An 8,450-nucleotide genomic window follows, 5' to 3' on the forward strand; every position below is an offset into this window, starting at 1 on the left:
AAGTCATTTCCGTCTACTTCTCCTATAACTCTTCATCATTTTGAAATCCTCACCCAATAAAACTCCTTAACAACATCTTGAAGTGAGGTCCTTACTAAACTCCGACTTGGAGGCTTTTCCTTCATTTTTTTTTTCATCAATTTTTTTTTTTTTTTGGTTCTTTTTTCGCTGCCACATTGAATAGATTCCCAAAACAAACAATGGCTCCAAGTCCTTTGTACTGGCAAAACCATTTCCTAAGTCACTTACACAAAATGTAAGCAAAAATAGACAAAATTTGGCATATACGGGGTGATGATTCGAGGATAGTGGGATCAGATGAGACAGAAAGACATTCTTATTTTATTCGATTTCAAAATGATTTAAATAAAAAGTATGAATGCATTCCTCTTGTTATCACCCTTAGGTGATCAAGCACATCATTTCGGTATCATGTGAGCTCACTTCTGAAGTTGAATAACAATCAATCTTACAACATGATGACATTTGTTACATTCCTACTGTGATCACGCAATGGATCCCTATGATCCTAACCTTTCTATGTAGAGAGATCATCTTGCTCTGCTCAATACTGGAATCCTGGATCTCAATTGTACCACCTTGGACCAACAAACAATTGGAATGTGATTATTAACCCATTGGAGATGACTATGCATGCATGGTTATGGAATTGAGCATAGAATGCATGATTATGTTATGCAATGGGTGTTTATGCATGGGTGTAACTAGTGCATAAACACAAACAAATAGGGATATGAACATGTATGTAGCCTATCGTGCATGGCTATGCGTGAAATTATACATGATTGCATGAATGCAATGTAACCTAAATACCCACTTAGCCAAAATTCTAGAAAAAATTTAACTAATGAAAGATTTCAAGATTAAGACGACCATGGATGGACCACTATTTCAATTCAATTTCACCTTCAACCATTTCTTCCCTTGATGATGATTCATATACCTTAGATCTTACGAAGGATTAGGTTATGATCTGGGTTTAGGGTTAACTCGGGAGAGTCAAACCATTGGGTTAGTTCATTATGGGCTTGTGGACTTTGATGTGTACTTGGACCTTGGGTGTTTCAAAATATGGGCTTGAATTGCTAAAACATATGGACCTAAATTTTTCGGTAATAGGGTCGAAGCCCACTTTTGAATTCCGAGTTTGGAATTTTGAAAATCAGGCCTGGGCTGGGTTTTTTGTTTAGAAAACGTTGGGGCCCAGATTTTTTTTTAAAAAAAGTGGGTCCGAGTTATTTAAAAAGGTTGGGCCGACCTATATTTAAGCCAAGTGCTTCATTTTTTGAAAGGATGGGCCATGGTCTCATTATTAGGCTTTTCCAAAATGATGACTAAGTAGTATGTATGTCTAAAATGGATGCAAGATGCACAACACAACACCAAACATATATACAAATGACACGGATTAAGTCACATGGAGAAGAATAAGGATCCTATCTCAACCCAAGGTAGATACACCTATTTTACAGGGTTTTTTCATGGCTCTATCCTAGTTAGGGAAAACTATAGACAAGTATGTGTGGGTAGGCTCTAACCCTTATTGATGACAAGGTTCTTAGATTGTACTTCAAACCTCCCCCACAGGGGTCCGGATAAAGCCCGCACTGAGCAGAGTAGTTCGCGGGTCCCATCAAGCTCTGCCACGAAGGAACTGACACTATTATACTCCTATCTAATCCTAACAGGGAAATCCCGGGTATAGAGCGTGAAAGTGTGTGAATTCAAGTTTTGCCTAATCTCGCTACCTCACATGCATGTCATATGCTTATTCACAATTAATCACATTTTATTCAAACCATAAAGGAAATCAATCACATGCTTATTCAAAATATGGAAAGAAGATATTTAAAATTAACACACTTAATTTAAAAAGTTAGAAATAAAATAATTACAACTAATATTCTTAAAAATTTTGGAAAGAAGATATTTACAATTAGTATTCATATCTAAAAATTTGGAAAGAAAATATATACTTTTAATATTCTTATCTACGAATTTGGAAAAAAATAGTTACAATTAATATTAAAAATTTGGAAAGAAAATATTTACCATTAATATTCTTATCTACGAATTTGGAAAGAAAATATTTACCATTAATATTCTTATCTACAAATTTGAAAATAAAATATTTACAATTAATATTCACAAAATGAGGAGCAACTAAAAGATTTATTAAATTTGAACTCAGGATAATTTCTAATTAATTATTGGATCGACTCTCTACAGTCCCCAGTGGAGTCGCCAAGCTATCGCGACGTCCCGGTGCAGGTGTGCCCTAAGGTCGGTGAAATAAAAATAGTGGGATTTAAATTTTCGGGAAAAACAGAAATGGAGTCGATACTAACCTTTTTGTGTGGTTAGAACACTTAATTACTACCCCATTAAGGGTAGAATTGGTCTGCGTTACCAAAATTAGGGTCGGGAGTTCGGTTATGTGAGGGGAAGGTACGAGCACCCCTTACGCGCCCATTCTTACGAATAGTACCTAATTAATTACGAAATTATCTCAAAGTAAATTTCAAAAGTCTTTTAGGTTACTCCTTTTGTAAAATTAAAAATACTCATATAAAATAAATAAATAAACAAATTATACAAAAATATATGTAATATATATATATTCCCTCAGATTCGAGGCACATGAAGTTTAAAAAAGCTTGTACTTTTTTTATTGCAATCATAGGGATAAAAATCAAGAAAATATTTAAGAAAGTACACTCCCAAATTTTGAAATTGTGTAGAATTTTTTAATAGGAAAATACTAGTATGTGAGGTTTCAATATGTGATAATAGGATAATAAGCAAGACATATCTACTAAAATATTACAAATGTCAAAATAAGTAATAAAATACCATAATACGATATATATTAAGATATTAAAAACACTATAAAAAATAATACCATATATATTAGAATATAAAAAAATACCTTAATAAATAATACCTAATATAAGCATAATAATAATACAATAATATTCTATTTATTATCATACTAAATATAATAGCAACTTACCTAATATATACCAAGATGTCAAACTTGACATATTAATTGATACCCTTATTTATAAAAATGACATAGTACTAGAATACTAATACTAAATATGTTAAAATACTAATATGAGTACGCATACATTAAATATAACAATAACATATAACAAAAGCGAAAGAAAACCCACATATGTTAAACATTAAAATAGATACGACATGATATACAACAACAACAATAATAAAAAAAAAACAATATGAATGTTAAATAATACTACCATATGATAAAAATAAATACACAATGATAATATTAACATGACAACGATATTAAAGTATACAATAATAATAACAAGAAAAATATATCATGGATATTAAACATCAAAACAAATAATGAAACCGATAACAATAGTATTAATATTTTTATATATACAATAAACTCAGCAAAAAGCACACTTTAAAACAAATTCACACAATAAAGATTCTACAATCAACCAAAAAAAAAAGCAAAAGAAACATCAATATTACTGAAACGATTATAAAAAAAAAAACTTATGATAATAATAATAATAAAATTTACGTGTGTGTGCTTTGTGTATGGGTGTGTGTGTGTGTTTTGTATATGGGGCTGTGTTCGAGTGTGTGAGCAGTGTGAGGGTGCGTGTTGTGTTGTGAGTATGGGTGCCGGGACGTGTTCCAGTGTGTGAGTGGTATGAGGCTGAAGGGGGCTCGGGTTTGCAGTGGGTGGTAGCTGGAGCAGCAACCAGCGGCAGAGGGGGTTCCCGGGTGTAGCAGAACAGCAACTGGGGGTGGAGAGCTTCTCTGGTATGTGGTCTGGCAACATGGCAGTAGATGGAATACTCGGGGTGGCTGACTACACAGAGAGGACATGGAGGATGGACGACGGGAGCAGAGAAGACGCCGGGGCTGGTATGACTACGTCGATCGGCGGTGGGGGTGAGTTGTTGGTGGACACGGAATAGGGGCTGCCATGGTTGTGCATCTGCGTCAAGGTGGCTACTGGACTCTCTTGTGTTCTGCGTTGGGATAGAGATCGGAGGCTGGTGCTCGGTGGTTGCCTGAGAGGAGACGATGCAGGTGGCTGGAGATGGTGGCGGGTATAAGGTTGAGAGTGAGGTGGCCAAAGGAGTGCGTGGAGGGGCTCGACTGTGGCTGGGTTGCAGGGAATATAGCTTAGGAGAGAATAAGGGAGAGGGGTTGTACCGCCGGGTCTGGCCGCAAAGTAGATGTTGCTGCTACGGCTGAGCGAAAAACTAAGAGAGATGAGAGTCTTTTCTTTTAGGTAACCCTTTCTTATATTTGGCTTGGAAAAAAATAGGGTGTCTACAACTGCTTTAACGATAATGCATTTATTAATTGGTGTGATATTTACCGTGATGATTCTTGTGCCAAAATATGTGATAAACTATATGATGAATCATCTATTGTTTTTTATAATAATACCGTTTATGATGCATGCATTGATTTATTTTAGTGTTATTATGATATATCCGATGCTGCATCATGCAATAAATCTAATGATAATGGCATGCCCTCTAACAAGGAACTAGAATGTATCTTTTTGAAAATGAATGAGCTTTTAGCTTTGGTAGCTAAATAGAAAGCATTTTTGAAAAATGAAAATAGAAGGTTGGAAAAACAATTAAAAGATCTAAGAAAATATCATGTCATCTTAGAGAAGAAGAAGATTATGAAAGTGTTGAATATCATCTGCTTAGAAAGAAAAATTGAAAATTATTTTGAAATGATTTTCAAATCCAAAAATAAGAAGTATAGTTCAAATAAACCCTTAGGAGCTAAAAGAAATAAATATTTTTAAAAGGGTATACCTTGCAAATCTTATTGTCATGCCTCATTGAGCAAAAACAGAATAAATAAGCATAATCTTGTATGTATATTCAATACCTTCTTATTTTGCAAAACTATGTGATACGTATGGTTTATTTGTTTACTCAGAAGTGCTAGAGGCTTAGAAAAAGAAATGAAATGGACAATCAGTAAGGCAAACTCTATAGGTTTTGAGGAAGATCGGATTTCAATAGAAATTACATTAAAATATTTCAATCTTCCCTTAGTTCCTAGGTTTAGGGGTTGTGATGACTGTAGGCTTAGGGAGTGGTTCATGGTTAAGATATATATAAACCTAGTATCTGCATCCACTTCCAATTGGACATGGCATCTTTGCTAGGTAATTAATTTCAAATGCTTAACTCATGCTTAAATATAACACCTTAAGTTAAGCCACTGTTTTCCATTGCATAAGATTAAATTTTAGGGATCCATCTTATATCATTTATCATTATACCCTAAACTCATTTTTGAATATGAAAAACCTAAATCAAAATCTAAGTCATCACTTAGGTCATAAGCACTGATTTTCAAATATCCCTATTCCATGAGTGCTTATTAAAAGACATCCATTAGAATTAGGTTTTTTATATAGTTAGATCGAAATATTTCCCTTGTACTTAAATTGTTTCAAATCCCTAATTTTGGTTTATCTCCTTCATAGGAATTATTTACCAAACCACAATCATATTCGGTAAAGATTTTACCAATTCCTTAGTCCGTATCCTTGCTCATAATTATAATCATATCTAAAGGATACATTCCATTCTCCAAAGAGCTATATTTAGAAATTCATACATTCTTAGACGCTCTTTGCTCAAACTTGGACATGATTCCTTCTACGAAAATACATTGATTCATGTTCACTTGTAATGAATACTCTTCTAAACTTAATGATAATTTAATTGTTAAGAGTTTTTATTCTTCCTTGCTTCATAAGCTCTCAAACATAAAACCAAATCCTTTAGAGCTTCATATCCTTCGTGATGAGCTGAATGGCTAAGTTGGTTGCAGCAGGTCTCAATCTAGATGAGTGCACAAAATTTAAGTATACCTTTGCACATGCATTTTAAATTGAAAGCCATTCCATCTTGTGCCTCTCACACATTAAAAATCATAAAAGAAAAGAGGCATGTGTTGGCTTATGACCCTAAAGAAGTATTGTTTATGAATTTTTGGTTCGATAAGCCTAAGAACTCAAAGCCAAACTAAAATCACTAAAAATATTATAACTCTTGGTTATTGAACTTGAAGATGAAAGAAATGCATAAAATGAGTCGAGTGCACAACTCAGGAGGAGCATTTATCTTTCATGGTTATAAATTGAAATGCTCTCTTGATATCATATCTTTTAATGCTCATATGTCGTTATAAACAACATTGCAAACTGATATCCATAATGCATTAAATGATTAAATCTCTTTTATGGATGATTTATATGTTATGTGAATTGTTAATTGTGCTACCTGATTGCATGCATAGTCTAGAATGCCTCCTGCATAGCGAATGCAATGGATGTGAACTACATGATGGTAGTTGAATTTAGGTTGTTGCATGCTATATATGATCTATCTTTTAAGAACAACCATCTATCGGGTACATGTTTTATGGGAAAATGTCCTATATACAAATGGCACGCTCCTGAAATTTCGCCAGGATTTTCCCAAAAATAAAACCTTGTACAATGATGATTATGATAGAATAAATGTTAAAATATTTTTTGAAATGATGAGTGCAAATCAATTGAATATTAAATTTCATCATCGCATAATCATCAAACATTTAGAGGAGCAAAGTTTCATCCCTAGGAAAGGAGCATAAAAGTCTCACCTGCATCACTACGTTTTCTAGTTGAGGCTCTTCTTAAATCTTGGAACATTATATCCTGCTCTCAAAGTTTTATGATTTGATATGGTTTGTTCTCTGGGTTATGAGTGTTATTGCGATGCCTTAATATATATTCTCTGATGCATCTGTGACCTATAGGGATGACTATATAAATTTTAATCCAGTATACTTATTTTAAAAGACTTGAAAATGAATTCTTATACCTCTTGGCCTGTTAAATGAACATAACTTTTTATATGTATAAGCACTTAAAAGCATATGGGCTTGTACTCAAATTGAAAAGGGGAGCCTTTATTCTAAAATTCTATTATCTTAGGGTCAGTAAAATATTTTGTGGCAAATAGTATCTATTGACTTTTTTAAAGGAGGATCTCTCTTAAAGACCGATCTGTATGAAATGATCTTAAATGATAATCTTTTGTCTTGTTGTCTATTTATAAATTTTAAAATACTTGTGTCTTATGCCCAAATTGTAAGAATGGAGAGAGTGCATAATCTGAGGGGGAGCCACTTCACTTAGAAAGATACGGCTCTGAAAAATTAAGCACTATCTCACAGTAATCATTGTTATACCTTATACTGTGTGAAAAATATATCTTTTATTCATTGTGTGCTGCATGAGTGTATTATCTCTTTGACTTGACTATTTGAATTGATCCATACTAGACTGTTTGAGTTGATTGATGTAAATTACTGTAAATCATTTGTTGAACTCAAATAGGTCACTTAGATATAATTTTTTTTCGGGGAAATGCTCCATTTTCAAACGGCATGCTGTCGAAATTTCTAAAAATCTTCCCAAATTATATCTAGTATCTAAGTGATTATTACTCATTGCTTGCCTATATGCTTCAATTCTTTTATCTTGACTCTTTTTGCAACTGCCAAAAGGGGGAGAAGTTGTTAGGCAAAATTGGGTACCTTGGGCAATTTCTTTTAAATGTTTAAGCTCTAAATCTCTTTATGCATATTTTCAGGAGGAGCCTTTCTTTATTGTACCCACTTTTTCATAAAATATTTGTCATCATCAAAAGGGAGAGATTGTTAACCTAATTGGTCATATCCCGTTTTGATAATGACAAATACCTTGGTATTGATGTTCATCCTGAGCTTGTATGTAGGTTCACTGTACACATGAAATTGAAAAGAATCCTATCTCGTGGTGGCGTATGGTGACCCCCAAGGAAAAATGCAGAATATTGTATTCATTTGTAATTTTAATTTTTATATATTATTCATTCTAGATTGTAATATAATATGGTCTATAGTAACTGCATCATGCATGACAGGCCTATATGCTCAGGTGGCCTTAGATCGACCCTTAGGTTCCTACACATTAATCGCACAAAATCCCCCTAAACTCACATGTCATCAGGGGTGAATTTAAATTAAAATCTGGACCTTAGCTTAATATTGTACGGGCTTCGGGCAACCGAACCAGGCAAGGTAAAATGCCTCGATCGACTGAATGTTGGGAAAGTCAAAATTGTTGGCTTGACTTCGGGCGACCGAACTAAAAAGAGCTTAATGTTCTCGGTTGCCCGAACTCATATTGAGAACTTTTCCAACAACCTGGGCACCCAAACTCCATGGTCATTTTGACCTCCGGCGACCGAAAGTGCAAGTTCGGTAGACCAAACTTAGAGTTAGGCAACCAAACCTCGAGTAGGTTGGAAAATAACCTTGACTTCATTCACCTGAATTGTCCTTTGAGCACCCAAATGCATAAA

This window comes from Malania oleifera, chromosome 12 (genome assembly GCF_029873635.1).
Source record: "Malania oleifera isolate guangnan ecotype guangnan chromosome 12, ASM2987363v1, whole genome shotgun sequence".
Taxonomy (NCBI): Eukaryota; Viridiplantae; Streptophyta; class Magnoliopsida; order Santalales; family Ximeniaceae; genus Malania; species Malania oleifera.